This window comes from Cydia fagiglandana, chromosome 2 (assembly GCF_963556715.1).
Source record: "Cydia fagiglandana chromosome 2, ilCydFagi1.1, whole genome shotgun sequence".
In the NCBI taxonomy this organism is placed as follows: Eukaryota; Metazoa; Arthropoda; class Insecta; order Lepidoptera; family Tortricidae; genus Cydia; species Cydia fagiglandana.
This window is the reverse complement of record NC_085933.1, coordinates 13,148,377-13,174,573: the sequence shown is the minus strand read 5'-3', so window position 1 is coordinate 13,174,573 and position 26,197 is coordinate 13,148,377. Positions and strand designations below refer to the sequence as shown.

At 34.4% G+C, this 26,197-nt stretch overlaps 1 protein-coding gene across 1 annotated transcript in view; it reads right to left on the bottom strand.

Annotated features, from left to right (window-relative positions):
- LOC134676329 (angiotensin-converting enzyme-like protein Ace3) overlaps positions 1 to 26,197 on the bottom strand; it is a 144,272-nt gene that overhangs the window by 79,961 nt on the left and 38,114 nt on the right. Inside the window, exon 2 of the mRNA XM_063534701.1 lies at positions 23,448 to 23,495. The gene's annotated coding sequence lies outside the window, so the exon portion shown is untranslated. The remainder of the gene's footprint in view (positions 1 to 23,447; positions 23,496 to 26,197) is intronic.

Genomic DNA, 26,197 nt, shown 5'->3' with positions numbered 1-26,197 from the left:
AGAACAACATCGGCATCTGTAAATCATTATCTCTGTCTAATAAAAATGCTTCAAAGAGTGCCGCGTAAGGCGGAGATCATACGAATTATGAATAGTGATTCACTACTACTTCGAGTAACTACGTGTATACATATAACTATGTATGTACGATCAAACAAATAACGAGTACAACTACACAGTCTACACATCTCGCGTAGTTTGTTAATTCCCGCGCTTGGCGGGACGTTGCTAATTGCTTTCGTAACTGTTTTTCATGTATAAATTTACAAGTTCTGGCGTGAATATGCAGAAAATATTTAATGCAGTTTATAGTTTTTGTTACTTTTAACAGAGTTGCGCTACTTGTGGATTGTGGACGGAACAAAATAAGTAATTTATGATCTGATATGATGACAGCTGCCGCTTTAAAGAAAAGGCAGATATAAGTGTGCGGCAGATATAGGTAAGTTTACTTGCAATGACTTAATTTTTAATCTTTCAACACATCCACATATTGAAAACATATCCACAAGGATAGGTTTTCAAATACGAGTTAGAGATTCTCCGGTGTCAAGAGACGAAAACAAATAACACAGCGTAGTTATCTTAAGCCGACATCACTTGACCGGTAATTTAACTATCCCGAGCCATCTTAATTTGGACGTCGGCGGCATACTTAAGCAACTTAGAGGTTTTAAGATATTGTCACCCTTTTTCGTCCTCTTAGGGTCAGTTGCACCAACCACAGTTGACGGACTGACGTTACACTGCAGTCAACTATCAGACTTCCCATACAATAATTTAGCGAACTCTTTCACGGTCCAGACGATTTCATTTTGTTGCAACCGATCCTTAGTTGAGAATGTTATTTCACATATATTTTGATTGTTTGATTATTTATGTTATTGGTATTAAGTTATTCTTTATTTATTATCATACAATAATAAAGATTCTTCAATGCAAAAAATATATAAAACCTCTTCAATTCTTATTTCAATCGAGAAACAATCAAACAGTTTTGTGACGTGCTACGACTTCTTTCAAAACGCACTTACTTACTTAAATTTACTTCTTTCAAACTAACTATAAAGTTCATAATCATTTCCAGTGCTTACCTACTTTTTTAACATTCGTGTTTATATACCGACAAAATAACTAGTGGAATAAATTACCTAATGGACATGTGTTTATTAATGACTCTCACACTCGTATCCTATAATCCGTCTAACGTTTTAGCATTAACCTATATTAAAATTTCTTTAAAATTAAGCTTTTAAATCCTTCTGGAGTAAACGGAGATTTCCCCGTGGAATCCATTTTATACGTTCTGACAGAAAAATATTATGTTGCTTTTACCTATTTCCATACAGGTATGTATTACCTACTTTATTTTTGGAAATACAGGAAATTGACTTTCGCGCTCAAAGATCATACAGATAGTTATTCTGTAGTAAGAGTAAATTACTTTTTCTTTCAAAGAAGCTTGGCCAGTCTACCATTAAGGAAATCAAATAACTTTTACCTTATGTGCCTTGGGCTTATTTGCCCGTAAATATCTACTTTTAACACGACGGAATACGTACTCTTGTAACTATTAAATATACCTACCTAGCTGTGTAAATCTACCCGCTCCCGTCCGCTTCGGTCACTAGAATTAGGTTATGTTTATGTGTGTTGTGATCAAATTTACGAGCCAACTGCTGTGTGGTTAAAAGGTTATAAGTGCATTATTTTATATCAAATTTATCCCATTTTGTAGGGAAGAGGCACCAGAGGCAATAGGAAAAGGCCTGCTTTTTCCTCGTCTAACTGCCTGCGGCCCGGGCGCGTAAAGGACACTTAGACACTTAAAGTGACATTCCATTTCCAACTGCAGCTGCAATACTGTTCATTTTACTATGGAAATTGACAATGACAGAGACGCGTTTCCATAGTAAAATGAACAGTATTACAGCTGCAGTTGGAAATGGAATCTCACTATTAAGGTGACAGTCCATTTCCAATGACAGCTGCATTACTGTTCATTTTACTATGGAAACTGACAATGACAGCGACGCGTTTAGTACCGGTAGTGCAGCTGCGGTTAGAAATGGAATGTTACCATTAAACTTAATTTAAGGTTAACAGCTTAGGTAACGTAAATTAACTTCAACTTTTTTTTTTGAAATGATTTTGAAAGATCTTTGTCCGATTCCTGTATCTAAGCATTTATGATCTAAGTAAATAGGTCAAGCTAAGTGTTGCGTGTAACTAACAATGAGTTTAATAGTTAGAAAAAACACTCGGTGCTTTATAATATCACTGTATTTTTTACAATGCAACTTTTTTTCTTCAAGGACGACTCATGTTTATTATTTGTTCATTTATGCAATATATTGTTCCTTAATATTATAATCACCATAAACTAAATTCAGTTTGTCACCTTTCAAGGCAATGATGCCTACAACGCATCATCACAACGCACGATGTGGTATGAACCACAAAACCTACATTGTCGAGAGAACTGTAAACTCTATAAATCACCCTCAATAACACTTCCTCCCTTTGAACCATAAAATCTCTAAAACTCCCAACTCTACAGGTTACGTAGTACCTAGTAGTTACTATTGGAGTAATGGGCTGAAATGGAAGCCTCTTATCACTTTGTTACGCATCCTCCCCTCATCTCGTCGTAAATAGGTGGTTAGTGTTACTTGGCGGAACTTTAGACTGTTATTGAGGTAATCCGATCCGCGTTACTGCTGTCATAAATTTATTGTCACCTTTTGAAAAGACTAAGTTCACTTTTATTTAACATGTGCAGGGGGCAATTTAGACTGCGGGGTAATTTAAACTAATCGAAATATCTTCCATATTTTACATTATTAACTTCATCATCATCATCATCATCATCATCATCATAACTTAAGAGCTTTGCTCTTGTCGGTGGAGTAAATAATCTCCAATCATTTCTTTCTTGTGCCAGTCTTTTAATTTCCTCATACGACGCATTATTTTTTATTTGGCTGAGATAAGTGATTTATTAACTTACTTATATCTAATTTGAATAACAAAACTTCCGTGGGACACAGACATATTAAATATATTGAAAACGGGTCACTGAGGTATTTTAAGTCGAAAAACGCTACTCCTACAGCTCGCTACTTATATCTATTTCAGTTTCTTCATCCAGTTTTTATTGGTTTGACGATTGGTAATAATTATACTCTTCAGAATATGCCACCATGTGAAGCAATGGGATTTTTGTAATAAGGACGATCAGCGTATGTAGGTATACATATAACCTGTATAACCTATTTTAGTTTTACTTTAGTGTTATCCATAATGGAAATAAAAACTTGTTTAAAATATTCTCTGACCCGTAATGTCAAAAAACCCTTTCTGATCCATCTGATAAAATTGTACAGGTTGATTAAGGAAAAATTTTCTAGTTTCTCCGCGACCACGACCACTGAAATCGTCAGAAATAAAGGGTGGCTATAGCAAATTGCGGGGATCTTTCTCTTTTACTCCAATGAAGGCGTAATTAGAGTGACAGAGAAAAATCCCCGCAATTGACGATTTTCGGTATTGGCGGTAGCCCTAAAGGTAACAAAATAAATTCGCGAAAAACCCGGTTTAAACATGTTTAGACTTTTTAGTGTTTGACAATGTAATTTTAATAGTTGACAGTCCATTTGTCTCTTTTATTGCTATTCAAATTGAAGGCTGCAACCTACCTACATGTTATTGTCAATTTTATCTTATATTTATATGCAATAGTCTTCACTTAGTTTTTAGAGCTGTCTAGAAGGATTAAGTGCAAAAGTTCTTTAAGATTTAGACGTCAGACGAAGGGTTCCGTACCATTACGTAAAAAACGGGAATAAAATCATGTTTCTTAAATATATATCTCATTACGTTTTTAATATTTGTTGTTGTAGCGGCAGCAAAAATACATTATTTATGAAAATTTCAACTGTTCATGAGATACAGCCTGGTCACAGACAGGTAGACAGACGGACCGACGGACAGTTTTGCTGTTTTGCTGCCGAAACCCCATAGGGTTACCATAGGGTGGACCGTAGTCCCGGTTTTACTCTTTGGGTACGGAACCCTAAAAACCGTGTACCTAAACTGACGACGTGGTTCATTAGACTTCTACGATCGATAACTTAAATAGAACGTGACTTAGGTACAAAAATATTTAACAACGACTCGCAATCTATTGAGGATACCTGCTGTTAATAAAAATATACTATGTATTCATCACTACACTTTATAAAAAAAAGTCCCGCGCCACGTCAGTCTGTTTGTGTGTTTGTTCGCGATAAACTGAAAAACTACTAAACGAATTTTCATGTAGTTTTCACCTATCAATAGAATGATTTTTAACCCGTGCGAAGCCGGGGCGGGTCGCTAGTATTAGATGTATTTAACAGGGACACTAACTTGAATTACCCATGACAAGACCGCAGTAGGAAAAAGAATAGATACTGAGGGGTCTGTCACTGAAAATTTTGTAGTCACAGTAAATTTACTGCTATCTATCGACACACGACTAAAACTCAAAATAAAAACCTATAAAATTATCAATAAAATGTATATTATATGGATAAATGATTTCATTATATTTATATCATTTTGAGCCATATTCATTCACTGATATCTATGTATTAAAATTGTTAAATATGAAACGGCGTCGTCACGCCATCTAGCCGAGCATATAGGCTAAAAGTGTGTGCGGCATCTATCCGAGAATGACTTTTCTTGATCTCCGAGGCACGTGTTTTCCTTAGACTTTATTCATCTTATACGAAGTTACATATGTCTTTGGCAGTAGGTACCTACGATACGAGCTGTACGAGTTACTTTATAAACTTATGTGTTTTTGTTTGATGTTTTATTATTGCGGCAAACTTCATGATCCACCACTATATAGGCATCAATCATCTGCTAGGCTTTGATTCATAAAATAAACATGTATGAGACGAAAAAGGCTATGTACCTACTTAAAAGTAAACGTTATCTTATTTACCTTCAACGAACAACATTACCTTTGCGAGGATAAGTAATTTGTTTTCATGTAAGTTAAGTGGCTGACTTTTGTGTGCCTAAGTCATTACTTAAGTTATTCTATAACTAATTCATATGGCAAAATTTATATAAGGCCTCGTGTGTTTACTCCACAAAAGGTCACTGAATCTATATTTTGCGTACGATAGGGAGTTAGTTTTTTGCGTAGTGTACTACTTGGCTCGTTGCCAATAACTTGAGAAGGAGAAAATTACAGTAGACGATGGGACTGTTTGGCACAACGATAACTACTCAGTTTATAAATCACGCCGTTTTATCGACTGCTGCCGACAATTTATATTAATTAGTTTATTTGGCACAGGATTTGTCCTATTCGGTTAAATACCACATTTGTATGTCTTGGACTCTTTACTTCATACGTAAGTATACCTACTATTTTTCTTACAATAAAACTAAAATAAAGCAAGTTGAACAAGATAAGAACTAAGAAAACATAGTTTGCTATGACGAATAAATAAATAAATAAATAAATAAATATTATAGGACATTTTTACACACGAATGGTAAGTATAGGACTGTTTGATCCCAGGTTCGGATCAATTTGAACATTTGTATTATATTTAGTGAAATTAAAACTAGTTTCTACGTATTTATTTAGTTACTTATATATTTTTTTCTGCCTATTATATCGCTGTCTAGTTCCACAACTCCAGCTCAGCTTCAGCTTACGTCGAGACTATGATGCGTCGAAACTTAAAATGCAGATTTTAAAATTTGTAAATTTCTTATAGTTATGTTACCTATCTACTCGTAATTTGCACAATTTTTCTGTGAAATGCACTCAATTATTTGTCCACGCAACATTGTAGGCAATGGTATATCTAGGTATAAGTAGCAAGTATTATAAGTCACGAGTATTTTTTTTAGATTCATTATACCAGATATAATTTGTTTTAATTGCTTTATTTCATGAATTACTTTCGCGGCCCAAGAATACCATAATTAGGCGTTGAAAATAATGTCATCCAACTTGACATCCCTTCTGTGTTTTCTCCGGCCGCCTTAGAAACGCTCAATAGAGAAAACTCCCGTCCACAAAGGGAGTCGTCAAGCCGTTAAGCTCGAGGTTACAACGCACTAGCTTTGTTTTCGTTGACTTAACGGTCTATTTCCTTAAGATATCTGGACCTATTAAAATGAAAGAATAACAAGTAAACGGACATGTTTGGGTCGGGCAGCGGCAAAATATATTGAAATGTTTTCAAATTACAGTTTGTTGCCTGCAAAAATGCTCTTTATCGATGAAAAATAACAGTCAACCAAGAAGCAGTTAATTTACATTAACTTGTTTAGACATGGGCGTAAGGCGAAATACTTAAAACTGGAAGAAGTTGGTCTTCAGTTCTTTTTAGAATTTATGTTCTTATAATTTAGCAATATGCATCATAAAAACTCAACGAGGAACTGCATCGCCTAATAGGTAACTAACATGTAAAATACTTAGAAACGATTTAGTATTGTTAAAAAAACATGAACTAACAATAACCTTGAAAACCTATTCACCTGTTTCTTCCTGATGCGAATAAACTACAAATCACGAAAAGAACTCATTGGCAAGTTCCGGAAGAACCTTGGTGTTTGTATTGTTATTTTTTTAGCAACTTCTTTAATATCAGACAAGATAAGTACCTACCTACGTATAGGTATATTGCGTTTATATTAGATTGTCATTAAATGGGTCTATCATGGCAACTGAATAAACCGGCAAGACTTGACCAGCCCATTGATGATAATATACCGATGAAGTTTTTTTAAACTGTCGACATCTAAGTAGTAATTTACAACATAAAATCTTGGAACGCTTACTTGGTCACTTGTCTAAATAAAAAAAAAGGTTTTCGAATGGAAAACCATGGGTTATGGTTTTTTTATAAGTTTTTAATGTTGCTTTAGTCAAACGAGACATGTACGAAGCTCAAAAAAACTTAGGCTAGGTACGGTCTGCTTGTAAGGGCAGCCGCGTTGGTCAATGTGCTGGACGTCACGCCGAGGGTGATGCCTAAGGGGCCTAGCTTAGGTGACAATAATTTGCAGAAAACGAAACGAATCTCTATACTTAATTTCCATACATCATTGTCGTTTCTTTTCGTTTTCCGCAAACGATTATCATCTTGGCTACGCCTTCCGCGGTGGACGAGAGCCACGTATCATATAAACAGTATTAGATTGTACTAAGTCATTGAGTAGCCCATTTTTTGTTTCGTAGTGATCTCTTTTATTTACAATGTGGGTGACCTTCGTCTGCCTCATATGGACATCGCGTGGTGGGTGAGCCAGACCTTACTCATATTTTGTTTACAAACACAGCATTCCGACATCGTCGGTCGCGGGAGACCGCAGCCTTACGATACAACGATAGGAGCCGTATTTAATTGTCAAAATGGTAATGAAGGAATTTTAAATTAAGTCTTCTATTGTTTCATGGACAACACTCTAAGAAGGTATATTTTACCAAAAAACAATGTATTCGATTTAACGGCCTACTGACTAACTTGGTGAAGTATAGGTAAGAGTATGGTTTTTATACATAAACGAAGCGGATACAAAAACACCTCTTTCGTTTTAGTTTTCTTGGTTATAATTTATATAATTTATATAATTTAAATGAGATATCGTTAATAGTTACCTACCAGAGATATTTAATAATGTCGTTTGATGTTAGACGGCCAAATCAAATCAACCTTAGGAGGTTAATTCCTTCAAAGAAAACTTGAACTAAAAAAAACTTGATCCATACAGATATCTTAAGTATTAAATTGGATCACCACCTCCAGTGGATTAACACGAAGTTACGATCAAGTGTTAGAAGGCGCTTGTAAAAAAGTGTCTTATTTCGTCCGCCTTACAGTTCAAAATGTATGTGTTATTTTTTAATGATTAAGTACTAGAAGCAACAGTTTGCTTACAAAGCTACTTGTAATCCACGTAAGAACAGAGTTTATCACGCTGACGGAAGCCCCACTCAGACAATCTTCATAAAATATAGAGTAGTAAACTCCCGCAATACAAACGGCTCATTTCACTTGCAATCTCGGTTTAGGTTACGATGTATTTACTAACATCTTTGGTTTATAGTTGGAGTAGGTATTTATTATAGTATAATATAATAATCTGTAGGTAATTAAGGCAATTAATCTTTATTACTATACGTTTTAAACTGTTTTATCCAACCGCGTAATTTTTCTATTGACTGAGCACACCATGAAACTCGCATAAATTCAGTAATCACGTGGTAACTAAAATTTGTTGGGAGCTAGAACGTGGGCTTGGAAAAGCCGTTACGCCGCTAGTAGTGTGAAATGGATTTATAGCATTATGATTTATTTTACCAAGAGTTACAGAATGATAAATATTTAATTATAAAATTTAAACAAATAAATGTTTCAAATTAAGCGTTCCATCGTATTTCTTTGTGCAATATGTACCTACATAATATCCAATTCGTTATTGTAGATATGCCTATGTGTAACCAAGAATACAAAGTATAAATCTATAAATAAATTTAGTGGCCTAGAGTTATGTACATGATAAAAGAGAACGAGTTAAGGTGTAACGTCGCAACACAGGTGTATCTTGGGGCCTGGTATTACTTTCAGCGAAGTGAAACGCGAAGTATAACAATACTTGTCTTAGTTAATGGAAACAACACATTAACCGTTACAAGTATTTGCAAAGAGGCTCTAAACTTTCTTTGGTGGAAAAGCGTGAAAGTTTAAGTTATATCAAGTCTTTGGTTATACTTAATCACATTACAATAAAATAGGTAGTTATTTATATAACATTTGTCGGCAATCTTACACAGAACGACCTAGCCCCAAACTAAGCAATGCTTATAGGTTATGGGTACTAGGCTACATGGGTAATAGGTGCATACTTAGGTTTATGGATAAAAACGTACGATAGATTACATCCATAACTCACGAATACACAAATAAATGCCCTTACCGGGATTCGAACCCGCGACCTCCTGTCCTGCTTCCTAGGCTAGGAGGACGTATGTTATTGTAGATGTGGAAGGTAGAGTTGTGCTAGGCGTGGTAAGCGGGTGCAGATGCAGGAGCAAATAATAGGCACCAAGCGTTCGTTTTCGCACACCGATTTATTGTCCGTAACGGCACACAATACACATCTATATAAAATAGAAGGAGTAAGAGCGAAAGCCAAGCAATTATTTAGAAATACAAATTTAACAGAAAAAGCAACTTAGTGTGACAGCCACGATAACAACGTTCGTCTCTAAGGGCTCTCTGCGCCTGCGGAAAGCGGACACAATACATCGCTATCAGCGCTGCAGCCGAGGGCCGATCGTTAAACCGTCCATCGCGGCGCGCAGCGCTTACAGCTGCTCTAGGATTATTTACACAGAACAGAGCTCATACATTTGAAAATTATCTAATAATAAAATAGGTCGCTCTGTCCGCGAGTATTTGGGATTTATATTATTTACAACTATAAATTCATCCCTACATTATATAAACACTTAAACAGTCATTTCCTTCGATATATACAAACTGTGTGTGCATCTTCCAATATTTTATCTGTGTCTCTTCAGCAAATTAAGCACAGGTAAGAGTAGGTACTTTAGCAAATAGCAACAAAAAATAAAATATAATATAATCTTAAACTGTAAAACATATTGCTTCAAAAAGTTCGTCCATTTTCATAAATCTACTGGTTTATTATTATTTACCGACTTTACCGTAAAATGGGGTGAGTTGGGTGAAATTTGACTTTCAAACCTTGATAAAATTTTATTTTTACATGTGAAAACTAAATGGTGTATATAATAAGTGGTTTCGGACGTTTGTATTTTATTTTGGGTAGTTCCATTTCATAACTTTGACGATAAAGAGGAAAACCCACCTCACCCTGTAGTGCCTCGTATTTGGGGTGAGAGGGTTTTTCATACAAAGGTGATTTTGGAAGATTGTTGGATCGATTTTTTTTTATTATGCGTATTACTATAGCCCCATTTTAAATTGGAATACATTATTTTTGTAGCAGTAGCTTTAAAATCCCTTCTCACCCCCCTCTCAAACCTTCTCTCCCCATCATAACCCAACTCTCCCCGCGAAACCTACTCACCCCGTTTTACGGTACTCGTAGATATTCTATTACGAATTAAATAATTATATAAACAAACAATTTCCAAAATGCTATAGTATTTTATGCAACAGTTTTATAAGAGGGGTCAAAAAATGTGAGTGGCGTGGGTAACAATGTGAGCCGAAGGCGAACATTGTTAATAAATACGCCATGAGCATTTTTTGACTACTTATACAACGTTGCATACAATGCTTTTTCTATGACTAAGCAATATTAAATAAAATACAAAAAATTATAAACAAAATTTTATTTATGAAAATGTCAATGTAAATTTTGGATAGTAGGTATTACTATATGTATGTAGCTCTTGTCTGCGACAAGCACCCATAATACCAAATAATACTGCAACCTGTAACAAGAAAAAGGAGAATTAAATAATATTCAGTTTCAATGCAAAAATATAAAATGTACATAAATATAGCTCGTTGTACTGTGTACCCTAAAAATGAGTGAGTATCAAAAAATTTTATAACATATACCAACCTTGCTTAAAAGATAGATCTGATCCGGTGCTTCCAATTAGTCTTTGAACATACACCAAAGACGTTTTCAGAGAATGACGAAGTTTTGTGCTCCAATCTCCACGCCATGCACTTCCCATAAGATTTGTCGTATAGGTGCTGAGATTTAATACTTATACTTGGTCAAGCAGATCTTGTCAGTAGAAAAAGGCGGCAAATTTGAAAAATGTAGGCGCGAAGGGATATCATCTCATAGAAAATTTGAATTTCGCGCCTTTTTCTACTGACAAGATTTGCTTGACCGTCTATAGGCAACAAATTTTCGGTCGCTGCTTGTGCTGCAGCGGATATTTCTTCAGGTGTAGAAACAAGTGAATGTAGTCCTCTTTGTCCATTTTCAACACTTTTTATGAACGCAAAACAAATAGTAACGCAAAGTACTCAAAGAACAAGAAATTACCGGGAAACGAGAAATAAACGAATAATGTCTATGGTTATGTTTTTTTTAAAGCCGTTACACACTACCGCACCGCACCAGGGTCGTGGTGCTGTAGGGTATAAAAGTATTTTTTATTATGTTGGTAGCAATGAACTCAGTACAAATTTGTTACTTTTTTAATAAAAACCGTATTCATTCAATCGTTTGTCACGTTGGTAGCAATGTACCGGTATGTGGCACCTGCTACCCTGCACTAGCTTACCGTATCGTAATGTCTCTAAAACGACACAAGTGCTTTTTTGGGCAATAGACTATAGACTTTTAAGGAGTATTAATAATGTATGCCCTTATATGTTCGTTCGTGACTATGTAAATGACAGATAAAAGTACCCGAGTAGAAAAAAGATTTTAAGTGCTAAGTAAATATATTCTCATCTCTGCTTATATTTACCAGCCAACTTAATTATGTTCGAGTGGTTTAGGTACACTGTAACACTATACTAGCACTTAGGCTTCTGCTTAACTCTGGAAAGCTGCTTAAGTGCAAAATCGATGGAAGATACACTTAATGAAGTGTACTTAGTTATAATAAAGTCAGTTTATTGAACAATCGTGCTGTAAAATTAAATATTTTGAAGGAGATTCCATTAAACCATTAATCAGGGGTAGTTTAAATAAAGATGTCTAAAAGCATAGGTATATTATATTATGTAAAGATTGTAAAGCTATACATCAAAATGGAATCTCGCATTTTTCTGTTGAAGCCCCTGCACATGACGTGTGTTTTACTGTAGCGTGCTGGCGGGCTTTGACATTATGTAGATAGGTACCTACCGTCAAACTCTTACTCGTATCTTTTTTACCCAAAGATTTTTTTTTTAAATTCGTTTAGGTATATGTATAAAAACTTAAAAAGTATTCATTTAAGTCCTGTCTTTTTTCTTATATTATGTAGGTACTAGCTTTTCTTTAGTAGTTCACAATAAATAATGTTATTATTACTATTAGGCAGTAGTAGGTAGCCGGGAGGGTGAGCGCCACGTTGTGCGAGCTGTAGGAATTTCGTCAATCATATCGTATCACCTAAATATTATAGTTTATAATTATTATTCATCAACTATTCATAGATGCATTACCTGCACAGGTTTACAATAAAAACCATTATTAACATTTTATTTGTTTTGTAACACGTTTTACGATTGTTTTTGACAAGCAATATAAGCCACGTGCTACCTTATAGCAATTAAAAATGGCGGCCCGTTATGATGGGCTTCCATCTGGATTATACACAGACATTAAATTTTAGTATAAATATTACGGTTTATACTTTTCGTGAGGAAATTATTTTTAAAGAACTGTTTGTATAGTTCAAGAATAATTTAAACGAAGATGGGGGAAGTTTAGATATACGCGCACAACAACCATATTATTCCCAAAGGAAGAAAAACGATTACGTGAATGTATATTTAACTAAGATAATCTGCACAAACGGTGATCTTATTATCAAAACCTAGCTTGCCTAACTCTATTCAAACGTCACAGACTTAAAATATAACTAATTAAACTAATTAATGGTGTCATGGAGCACCTGGTTTTGTACCCTTGTGTACCCTTCAACGGCCAAGTCACACAACATTAACTATAATAATAAAGAAATCGCAGTAAGGAACCTTAGACTTGGCACGACTTTGTCTAGATTTCATTACTTTTTAGAGATAAACAAGCAGCTCCATCGAGACTTGGCTAGTTTTTTACAGAATGTTTTTGGTGGGATATATTTTGCGGTCACTTAGTTGTCAAACGTCAACTTTTGACAATCAGAGTTACCGCAAAATGTATGGAGCTGTACAGCGCCATCTCGTTAACCTGTCAAATTCGAAGCACGAAATTGTCTTAGATTTTACCCATCTTACTCAATCAATATATCTTTGGTATATACCTATATGGATAAATGATTTTATTATTTTTATATCATTTTGAGCCATGTTCATTCACTGATATCTATGTGTTAAAATTGTTAAATATGAAACGATGTCGTCACGCCATCTAGCCGAGCATAGGCCAAAGGTGTGTGCGCCATCTATCCGAGAATAACTTTTTCTTGATTTCCGAGGCACGTTTTTTTCTTAGACTTTATTCATCTTATACGAAGTTAAATGTGTCTTTGGTAATAGGTACATAGCTTAATGGTATTTAGCGTATGGCGTTTATGTGATGTACAGTCGACGTCAAAGATATGTTTACACTTTTGCACCTTACTCCTTTGTAATAAGGCGAAAAGTGTAAACATATCTTTGACGTCGACTGTACCTAATTCTGCTGTCTGCCGTTTAACTAAGGAGGTTGGTAAGAAGTTATTATATAATAGTTAACTGCGGATTGGTTGAAGGCTAAGCTGATTGGTATTATGTTAAGTAAAAATGCAATAGATATAAATAAAAAACAAGTTTAAATCCCAGCAGCTCAGCTACTTGCTACTATAAAATTACCGCGCAACTTCTTTATCTTACGAGTACCTACATAAGTGGTAGACCATATAGTATTTTATTCGCAAATCGTGATTTTAACGAACAGAAATCATTAAATACTATTAAAACCAGATCCCATGTTTCCACGAAAGAGAGTATTCTTAAATAAGTACACACAAGTGAGATTGGACGGCGAGCGAATGCGAAACGTGTATTCCATTTGATGTAGTCAATAGCTCAGTGTTGTGTAAGTAATGGAATCTTTTCAGACCGCAACAATGTGAAACACATGTTGAAATACTGCATTTATTGGTGAACGCACAGCTTTGTTGCAACGTGAGTACAATTATGTAGCCCGTTTTAACAAAAAAAAAATGTGTAAATGCAATATGCTATATGCATGCAATATATGCTTTATAATAGTTGCAGGAATCAAAGAGTACAGTTTTTAATTTCGAAATACCGACATCAAAATATTGTATTCTTACTTTGTAATATAATATTTCAGTGAAATATTATATTGAATTTTAATTAATGCAGTCAAACAATTGACCGAGGGCAGTTTTTTCTAGGGACCTAAGCATTTATAAGTTAACATGTATAAAGAGTGTTGGGCTAAGGACTAAATTCCTCTATTCTAAAAGTTTGCCCGTCGTATTTCATGACGTACAGTCAGCAGCAGAAGTTGCTTAGCGGGTCAGGTGTTCAAATCTTGACGCGACCTTATTGTTAAAAGAATAAGAACGTGTCAAGGCAATTTTGAACAACTCGCTCGGTTAGCAACTTTTGCTACTGACTGTACCTACGTTGGCATCATTACCTGCTTCAATAGTTGTCATTCTGTAAGTACTCATCGAAATCATTTCAATCAACCCGTTCCAATTATGTCGTTGTTGTAACCAAAAAGCGGTCGAATGCATAAAATATTAACCTTATTTCACAACAATAATAAAAGATAAGAATCTGCGAACGATGTTCAGAATACAAAATATTTAATTATCACAAGCTAAGATAAATAAGCCTCTCGCATATTGGAGAGGCTCTAAATATTAAGCAAACACAAATTCATTTATTCTACGAGCGTTGAACTCAAAAAGCTAGAATGTTAATGCCTTAATGCACAGATACAAAATAATCGTGAAACTGAATGGAGCGGTTTTATAAAATAAATCTAGGTATATTAGATGGTATATACCCATACCTACCTATACCCGATGGTACCTATAATTCATTTTTTAGTATTCGAAAGACTACGCGATCTTGAAGATATATTTTAATTGAAAAACGCTTTTTAAGAATCAGTAACATTTTTAATATTACATAATAATGTTTGCCTTGACTTATTTTTCAAAAGTGTTTTTCAATAAAAAGACACGTCAAGATTGTTTACCTTTTTTTCTAATGCTTAAAAAATTAAGTACCTAATACCTTCCTATAATTAAGTTCGAAATTATATTGTTTTGTTGTGTCATTCATTAAGTTTATCTTTTTTTTTAATTTCTTATTTCTAAGAACAATCAGACTGTATTACTCACTTCATTATTCGATATTTATCAGTCGAATCAGCTCAGCGTGTATTCTACGGCGAGAAACTAATTTTGTAGATAGTACCAGTATAGTACCAGTAGAGTCTAAATTCAATGTGATTATCAGTGTGCTCGGTCGCATATGCATATTGTGGTTGTGGTCTAACGCGATCATAATACATTTTCATATTCGAGAAATACCATTATTGAGACTGTTTCTAACTTTATACTTCATCCTGTATTTAGGTAACGCGGTAAGTATATACTGGCATTTATTATACAACTTAGGTACCTATGTATTGCTGTACACGGGGATATTTATTTAGACACTTTTACGTCGGTAATTATTCGTTCGCCTACTCTCTTATTATGTTGTATTTGCATCATACCTGATATAAAATTACCTACTCAGCAAATTCAATAACTTTTTGAAGATTACAATTTATAGAAAAATCATAACAATTGCATTATAAAGCCTTTCGCGATCTAAAATAAGGGTCACCTCAGAGTAAAATAAAGGTAAACTAATTATAACGACAGGTACCTGCTCAATTTTATAATTTTAGGTAGGTATACCAACCTATTTATTAAATATTAAATTATGATCATAATTCGAGTCCGAAACGGTTTACACAGTACTTACTAATTAAACCCAGCAACACAGAAATGAGATCAAGAAGGGATAAACAGAAGAGGGGTCATCAAGCCGCTATTAAATAGGTACTTATCAAAAGGCCTTATAATTAGTGATCGTTATCAACGAGCAGTTTTCGTAGTAAAGGGTATGGTTGGCAGAAAAAACAAATACATTTGAATATTCACTTTTGTTCTTAACTATAAAATAAATAATTAAATACTTATCTTAGGATTACACCTCCAGATATAACTCTTTACGGTACAAAACCTTTTCCGCCCTACTATAGTTGCGTGCAATATTTTAGACTTAAATTAACCTTCCTGTGACTTCTAGTAACGTAGAAAGGTTATTTAGCTATTTAAAATGGATTTTTTCCAATCGTCGTGAACGACTGACAGCCAAATGTGTTGAGCAAATTTTAGACGTTTTGTTCAGTATAATTTGGATAAGTGACTATAAATATGTATACAGTATGTATGTCTGACAATGGGGCTTTAATTCCAGGGCTTGATTTTACTCGCTAAACTGAGCTACTTTTACTATGGGACCAACCCTAAAATCGGGGAAAATTTTTGGCTTTTCCATAGAAAACGTCGACATCTGATCAGACAAAATGTATGAAAACATAAAAATTTTTTCGGGATTTCGGGGTTGGTGCCATAATAAAAGTAGATCAGTTTAGCGAGTAGAATCGAGCCCTGGATTTAAAGCCCGATGGTCAGTAACAGCCTGTATAAATCTCATAATTTGTGAAATATATAATGTTTAAAATGCTTATTTGTTTTTTTGTCAACCATACTTTGCTACCAATACAGCACGTTGATAACGATCACTGCTTATAATAGACTTTTCGATAATGAAATGACAAAACAGTGTTTGATTAGTAGAGCTTTAATTACTTATGCTACATTTTACAGTTTCTAAACTTGTCAATTAAGCCTTTCTGTTTGCACGGTTTCCACCCAACACTAAAAACAAAGTCAATGCCTCCGCGTTGGTTTTAGACGTGTTTAACGATCATTAACAGTGCACTGGGCTACATTGTGTTGATATTTTCGTCCTAAATGCGGCAGTTCTGTGTATTTTAACCGCGTTTAGATTTTGCCTTAGGTACATAAAGGATATAATGTTGACGAGAAATATTAACATAAGTACTCTACGTACATAATACTGCATATTTATAATATACCTAATACGAAACCCATTCTCTATGTTATTTTGCTTCCTTGTGACACCATCTACTCGTACTTTTATTTTCTATTAATAGTGATTAGTTTTTCTTAAATCGGTTTCTCAGAACAAACGCTGTCTCTTAAAGTTTCTCATTTTATCAGAATGCGTTATTTTTATTAAGTAACTTTCATCTCGTAGATTAATTTTCTCGAAAAAAATACTTTTAAAATTATTATTAAACATCCCTAGTTAGACTCGAATTACAGTTAAAATACGGTAAACCGATACTGTGATGTTTATATTTAAAGAAGAAACTTGTTTATTTAGTCGCTAGAAGCTTCTTCGCAATTAGCCTTAATCCCTCACAATCTGTACATATTTACTTTTGGTAGTTCACACTTATGAAGGTTAATAGGGCCCAAACGCATTTCGTAGAAAACTAATTAAGGCTCCTAAAATATCTTTATTAAGTATTTGTTCTCCAATGATTATATTGGGGTGGCTTGATTACTACGAACGACGAATATAGGATAAGCTATATATAAGTTATAAACAACGAACTAATTCCGTCTCTGGTTATAAAATATACAAACAAATTCCACCTAATTTATCAAATTATTACAGTACAATTTGCACGAACGAATCGATGAGCAGAATCAAGACATCTCGAATTACTGGGAACGTCAATCAAATAATTTAAACAAGGCCATTAATTAAGCCAAAACAAATGCAATTAACCAGCGTTATCTTACCAAATGGACCCAGTCAATGTGATAGGCCCATAAATCCGATGTGCATCGCAAGTGATCAGATATTCTAGCGATTGTTTACGTATTTTTATAAGCTTAGGTATGTTTCTTATATCCAATTTTTATCTGTCGGTTTGTGTTTGTATGTAATAAAATTTTGCAAGTTACTCATCACTTTGTAATTTCTTATTGAACTGTACCTAGCATACCTGCGTAACTACCTACCTATAAACTAAACAAAGTAGTTCTAGGCATTTTATGTCATGTCTATTTCAAGAAATTTTATAGCAAGCTTATTAGGATAACTGATTTCATAAATGTCAGGACTTAGCGCGAGACTAAAGAGGGCGCTTAATTTATGTTAAACAAAGTGACAGCTGTTATTCCAACACCCTTCGGAGCTATTATGAATACATTGGATAGTGTATTCATAGCTTTAATGTCAGTTATTCAAAATGACTTTTACATAGTGGGTGATTTGTGCCTACAATATCATTTGTAAATGCTAATACTTAGTAAGTAAGTAGTTTTGAAATCTAGCTTTCGGGTCAGTAGGCAGTAGGTTCTGATAGTGTCAGTTTAGATTACTTACTCCTTATTAAAAATATTTGAATAACATCAGTTAGGTATATGCACAAAGGCAAACATATCACAAACAGATTTTTTTTAAATATTAAGGACGGGTCACTTACGTATTTTAATTCGTAAAACGCTCGACATGTTTATCTCCGTAGTTCGTACCGAGGTTTTATTTCATCAAATCTTTGACAAAATTTACGATGATATGATGATTAGTAATGCATGTTATTATGAATTTAGCCAAAACATATAACGTGTACCTACCTACTCAATATTTTATAAAACACGGAGTTCGAATAATTCACCGAAATAAAATATATGCAGCTCGAAACATAAGTGCAGTGAAGGGGTCAGATTCGTAAAGGCGGTAAAATGATTATCGGATTTCTGCCTCGGAAAGTAAAATGCCTTTTCCTGCTTTCGTTTCTCTATCCTTTGGTTAGAACGAGTGTTATCAGATAAAATTTCTTACGTAGCTATTTCCAGATCAGAACGAGTACCAATGTCTGATACAATTTTATTCCATTTTTGATTTCATCAGTAATCGACTATACGATCAGGAATATGATAGCAAACCCTTTTGTCTGCTTCTCATAACAGCGATACTAAAGGATTAAACTAGCCTGCATTTAATTAAATTTTATAAGGAAGGCTTACGATTACATAGGCAGGTATATTTAGGAAAAAAATGTACATTATTACTGGCACTCTGCATAGTCCTCGAACGCTTAAGGAGCCCACTGATTAACAGTCCGCCGGACGGTATCGGCCTGTCAGTTAGAACAAGATTTTGACAGTTCCGAACAACTGACAGGCCGATACCGCCCGGCGGACTGTTAATCAGTGGGCCCCTTTAGAGCGGTATTCAGATTTTAAAATTTCGACTACAATCTTTCGCGCTTATTGGTACAGACAGCAGCAACACAAGTTGCTAAGAGGGCGAGGTGTTCAAAATTACCTTGACACCCTCTTATTCTCTTAACCATAAAGTCGCGTAAAAACAATTTTGATCTTAGCTTAGCAACTTCTGCTGCTGACTGTATATGTACGAGATGTACTGCCAGTTGTTTACTATTACGTGATTGTCAAGGTCGTCCGTATCATATCAATAAGAAATCAAATTGCGATTCAAAAATATGTACACCGCTCTATATTCATACACTAATTCGGCCTTGTAATGTTACCTACAACAATACGTGCTCAAATTTATTGTTAAGATTGTTATATATTATACACGAGTTCATACCTAATTTAATGTTACTTAGCGTCATAGAAGGTTTTTTTGTAGAAAAAATACCAGGTACATATTGTACAGAATCTGAAATTCACTGTTCATGCAGGTAATTTCTAGTATCTGTTCCGTTACTAAAATAAAATTAATGCGCAAATATAGCTCCAGGTGACCTTACTGTTTCCTTAAATAGTTACATACTTTGAAGTACTTATATATAGAAATATAATACCTATTGTCACACCAGTTATAAAAATTAAAAAGTTATGAAAATATACAAATAAAATTTTTCTATAAGTAATCCTTCCGAAGCCAGTGGCCTAAGTTCAAATCATCTGCAAATCGTCCTACAGTCTATATGAGTATTAAGGGGCCCACAGATTACCAGTTCGCCGGACGATATCAGCCTGTCAGTTGTTCGAAGCTGTCAAATTTTGCTTTTAACTTACAGGCCGATATCGTCCGGCGGACTGGTAATCAGTGGGGCCCCTTACAAACTGTCTTTACAAGTAATAATTTGCCGGGTGTAATGTCCCCCGATCGTTTGACACGAGCGATTACCACACGGTTATTAGGCCCCAACTAAGCAAGAAGAATCGGTCGGCTACATCAAAGCTATTAACCCCGCGAACCTTCATATTAGTTGACATGTATCTCCTTTGGTTATTCTCATTGTGACTATCGAGAGGCGGCAGAATAACATTAAGTACGAGTATTTGTTTATTCAAATTTTCTACATACTATTGAGACGGGTGTAGGTTGACAGTGCGCCAAGGACGTGAGAATAAGTTGGTTTTGGTCGATTCGTTACGGATAAAGGCCAGAGCACACCGCCTGCGTGTGTATGACGTGCGCGTCTGCGTGCGCCAAAATGTTGCAGCCACACACGCAAGCGGTGTGCCGTCTCTCATAAGGATCTGTATACTACAACGCGCACGTGCACGTCTACTCACACGCATCCGGTGTGCACAGGCCTTAATTGAAATTGGTTATTTCTAATCATTTGACTTTGAAGTCATCTTTTTTCATACCTTTATTGTAGAGTCATCAATCTGGATACGATCAGGTAAAAATGCACGATTGGGGTACCTACAATATAAACGTTTAAAATGATATAGCTTTGCTGCTTCTGGCTTATTGACCATACATGGAATGGATTTACTCTACGTCCCTGCATGTATACATGAATGAGGCAGAAATACCTACCTGTTGATGATCTTTCCAAGTTTTGAAACGAGATTCTGGTAATAACGGTAGTACGAGCAGAAGTGTCAGGGGTCCTGCCTCGACCACGACAATATAATTAATGATATGCAATCGTTGCTAAAAAATACATAAATTTTAGGTGCTATTTATTCAGTGCCATTACAAATATTAATATTGGAAGTTAATGAGATATTAAATAATCAAAAGCGTAGCGACGGAGTATCACGGGTCGTAAAATTACTTAATTAAATTAGACTATTAAAATAATTACACTTGAACAAATACCTACAAAAGCTATAAAGGATTTGAAGCAGACAGCATAATTAGACTCGTTGTATTGTATTACGGGAGGAAAGTAAAAAAGGTCAAATTGTAATAATGTAAGACTCAATGGAGAATATTTTATGAAACAAATGATTGCTAATAAAATCTTTGGCTACTTATTTAAAGTTACCTATAATAAAATTGTTTTTGTATACTGTTTGTAAACAAGTATTGTTTAGTTACTCGTCGGATTTTGCACCCTCGTCAAGTGAAATAATACGATTATGAACGGTACATTTATTTTAAACTTCTAAAGATTTTTAGAACAACATAGATAAATATAACTAAGATGTTACGAAGCCAGATCGTGAAGTCTTATAACGCGAAACCTCAAGGAAAATTAAGTTTAATACAATCCTCAATATGTATATTGACGATCGGTCTGGCGTAGTGGATAGTGACCCTGCCTGCTAAGCCGATGGTCCTGGGTTCGTATGCCAGTAAGGGCATTTATTTGTGTGATGAACACTAAAATTTGTTCCCGGGTCATGGATGTTTTCTATGTATATAAGTATGTATTTATCTATATAAGTAAGTATATCGTCGCCTAGCACCCATAGTACAAGCTTTGCTTAGTTTGGGGCTAGGTTGATCTGTGTAAGATGTCCCCTAATATTTATATTATTTATTTAATAATATTTAAAATATGATACAATATACACGTATAATACAGTATAAATAATTAATGATTATTAATTATTTGTGAGTATAATACAGTATCAATAAGTAAAGCGCGAGCTGGAAGCGAACGCGGAATAAGAAAGCCGATGTGTGTAATGAATGACCAAACCTCACGTGTTTCATACGACCTTTTTTAACACACTTGCGAGTATAAAACAAAACTTTTAAACTACTCAAATAATTGCTAAATAGTAAAAGTTCAATAAATCAAGTATCTGACCATTTGTTATTATTATTTTGATAAGTTCCGCTATTTATTTATTTACTTAGGTAAATAGGCAACTATAATGTACCTCAAGGTTAAAATGCCTAGATTATAGATGCCTGCGGGAGAGCAAAGCGGTATTGAAATAGCAGCCCCACAATTTCCAGCCCGCCATTCATAAATACCAACACGTTCGCACTTAATGACGCCTCCAGCTTCGATGGTACGTCGAACATTCCTTCCCAAGAATGATTTAAGGTAAGCACGAGGTATATTGTAAAACCAAGTCTAGAGTAGGTATGTGGAATGGTACCTACTCGTTTAGGGTTTTAGTGTATTTCAATTTAAATATCTTTAATGTCAAAAACACATGTCAAAAGTCAAAATATACAATATAAAATATAATTAAAATTTAAAAATACATATCGTAACTTACACAAAAAATATGTACTTATACAAATTTAAAAATAATATTTACAAACGTCAAAATCACCAAACCAAATAAGTTTACTATAAAAAAAATACTGTATAGAATTCTTGGTCAATTAAAAATGCTTTTAACTTTGTAACAAATAGTAACTAGCCAGCCGCCTCTTTTATTTCACGGCTTATAGTTCGTTTTTTTAGCATTAGAAATAAGGTAAACAATCTTGATGTGTCTTTTAATTGAAAAACACATTTTAAAAATAAGTTACGGCAAATATGTAACAATTATGAATGTAATACGATCATTTATATTCTTCTGCTTTCATAAGTAATAGTTACTGATTTTTAAAAAGCGTTTTTCAATTAAAAGACATGTCAAGATCGCTTACCTTCTTGCAAGTTCTTTCTAATGCTAAAAAATGGAACTATAGGCTGTTATACATTTTATTACCAACTACTCCAATCGAGTTGGACGGTTTTACGAGCTTGACAAAGACTAAATAACTCGTTTTTAGGAAAAACGCGTTTTCCCTAATTGGATCAGATTTTTACGGTAGTACACACACACTAGATAGTAGTCAAATTCACAACAAAAAAAAATGAAAATTAAAGAAAGGAAAATAAAGAAACTGCAGAAAAAAAGGTTAGTCTTAATGAACACAAATAGGACATTTCCTTTGTAAATATAAACGGGGTTGGAATTCAAACGATCTTTTAGTGAATCGCGCAAGTAAACAAGACTTTACCTTGTTTAAATCGCTGCGGAACCCGTTTGAGAAAATGAGGTCTTGGTTTGCATAAGCTATTGTGGCATAATGATTTGTTTCTAAGGCATTAGTCTGCGCTCAAGTACCTACATATACAAATATAGAAGATGCAAGATGAATCACACCTTATATGCTGACTATGTAAGTAGGTATACAAAATTTGCAGAACAGAAACTAGATACGCAAATCAACCGACTTTGCAGTTTACTTACTCTTTACTCAATCGTTATTATACCTATAGACAGTTAGACACGCTCGAGAGCATGCTTTACTTTGAATCAAGTTGAGACACCAGCGAACAGTTAAAATATAAATTACAATATTGATGCCTATTTACCTAAGTAAATAAATGAGTAAAATAATAAAACATTTACAATCAATTCGTGTTACAATTTTATTCATTTTACCACTTACTTTATGCAGTCTGCTGTGCAAAGAGATCCATGAACCGGAACACAGACACTGAAAAAAAAAGTTCCTGTTATTTGTATACAATTGATATGCCTAAGTAGGTAACAATACATTTATAGGAAGCTTCACGTAATATGGGATTAACAGACCAAGTATATTACGCTATACTAACTCTGACGCAACGTTAAGGAACGCTGGATATAGAAACTACTTTCGTATGTTTACAATATTATTATGACGCCACTTTGTAGTTTAGTAAACATTATAGATTCATATAGATGAGACCACCGAAGCTCAAGCATTTTATAACTGTTAAAATACTATTTATGCAAAAATGTTTACTTTAAAACTAACATTTATTACGCTATAATGTAACTATAAACTCCAAGGGAATAAAAATATTTTTTATTAGTTTAAAAGTAGGTATACAAGTTTTTGTCTTAACTATTCATTACGTTAGATATTTATTGTTTTAAATTGTATATTCTAACTTTCTAAATTAGCTAATTCGGAAAATTGGAATGTAACTAGTATGTACCTAGGTACATTTCTAGTGTGCTTAGCGCGGTGAGGTTGACCTCGATGTTTCTCTATTATTTTCAGTCTAAACCATCTGGTACATTTTGATTAAAAAAGCTAACAGTCGACCGTTTATCATTTTTATTTACTCCAGCAACAGAGAGACTGCATGGGCATATTTCACAATTAAAACAACTAGAATGAAAACGGTAAACGCTTATCATGTTAAAAAAAACGAGTAAGAGCTTATATGCATGTGTTTATTTTCAAGCGCAACGACAATAGCGTGTACCTTCGAGCAACACGGAAGGGTATTCGCACTCTACCGAGGTACAAGATCAAGGTACATACACACGACTAGAACGGTGCGTGTTGTGACTTGTGACTCATCCGTACACAATAAAAAGATCGAGATGTGCAAAATTTGTCTTTGACGTGTGTCATTTTCTACGTATGTGTCCTCATTACAGATTGGATTTTGTACGTAGTAAGTGAGAAGTGCGACAGTGTGCACGTTTTCCCCCGCAAAAAATGACAGAACGATTTGTACGGTACTTGAGTTCCTCCCTTCCGACGTGTCGGAAGTCGGCGTTGCTCGAAGGCGTGTATTTACACAATAATTACACTGCTATTATCTAAGGTTTGTGATTCTGCATATTTAATATGCATTATTATTTATACATTGAGATCAATATAAGCCAAATGTTTTCCATTTCTTCTTGCTTAACAAATAACCTACGCCACCACACTCATATATTTTGCGAATTGGTTAAATAGGTAACAAAGATGGATAACGTTAAAACGATACCAAAATTATAACCTTTTTCATAGTACATACCTGCAATGTTGTACATGCGTATGAAAATGTGAATTCCGCAATAAATTCTTTCCGTGATACGAATCTGACAATCCTTCCCTTTCGAGGATTTTCCATGATAAATGAATATCCGACCCTTACGAAATATACATACTTAAAGGATTTTAAATTCTTAACCACACGTAAAATAATATAAAGCATACATTATTTTTATTAATCATAAGTTTCAGGTTTTAAAGAGTTATGAAATTCAATTACGAGTATGTGTGTTTTAGTTATGTCATTTTGTACCTAGTTGTAAGTTAATTTTATGTGACTGCTACATAACGAATGGTATTAAATTACGAGCTGAAGCAAGTTTTATAAAATCGTCACATAATACTCGTGTTTGCTTAATGCCTAATTATTTACAATGACATACACTGTTTTATATTCAATCTACACACATAACATAATATAAGCTCTCTATGATGCATCATCTCGACTGATAGTTACTAGAAGTGAGGTCAAATAAATTCGTTTGTAAAAGAGAGATTTGTTGTTTTTGATCGCATTATATAGGGTTTATGATATTTGCGTTAATAAAAATAATAAAATGGCTGTTACTTCAATAAACGAGGCCACAGTTTAAAAAAAATAAAAATAAAACACTGCACTGAAGCGGTGGATATACAGGGTGATTCACGAGACGTGAGCAGGACTAATCCTGCACACACAGTAACTGATAATTGATCGATCACGATCGTATTTAGGTGAAACAACCACACTTTTTCCTATTTTTTAACTTTTTGGCAAGGGCAAATTTAATTCTCTACAATCATGGTCACCCTACAAGACCTAACTAATAAACATAAAACCTCTTTAACCGTAATGACAGCATTATGATTACGAAGAAAATAAACTGTCAAACTTGAGTGAGATAAGAGTTTTCGAAAGTAACCAGACCGTGATGAGCTGATGACATTCAATTTGACACAGAATATCGGTAGTTTAGTATTCTAATTGTAGGGTGACCATGCATGTCGTAAATAAATTAAAAACTTTTTTTTTCAACACAACTAGAAAATTAACGTTAACCTCACTAATGCTGATACGAAACAGTTGCTTATAATTTACGAAATGCGCAGTGTTAGTCCTGCTCACGTCTCCTGAATCATCCTGTAGTTTGGTTAGGTCGTGGAATTTTGCGTAAAACAGTTTTCGTAAGCTCGCCACAAAATACAATGTTCCTGAAAGGAAACGGATAAATTGACGAGTCTATCCCCGGACCTGCTGGGTTATACTAGAAACAAAGGCTATAAGTTCTTTAAAAATATTGTTATTTTGACTCGACATTTTTGTAAAGTTCGTGCTTATATGTTGCAAAAGCGATTGTTTTTTTGTAGGCTACTTGGATCTGTATAGTGAAGGAACAATC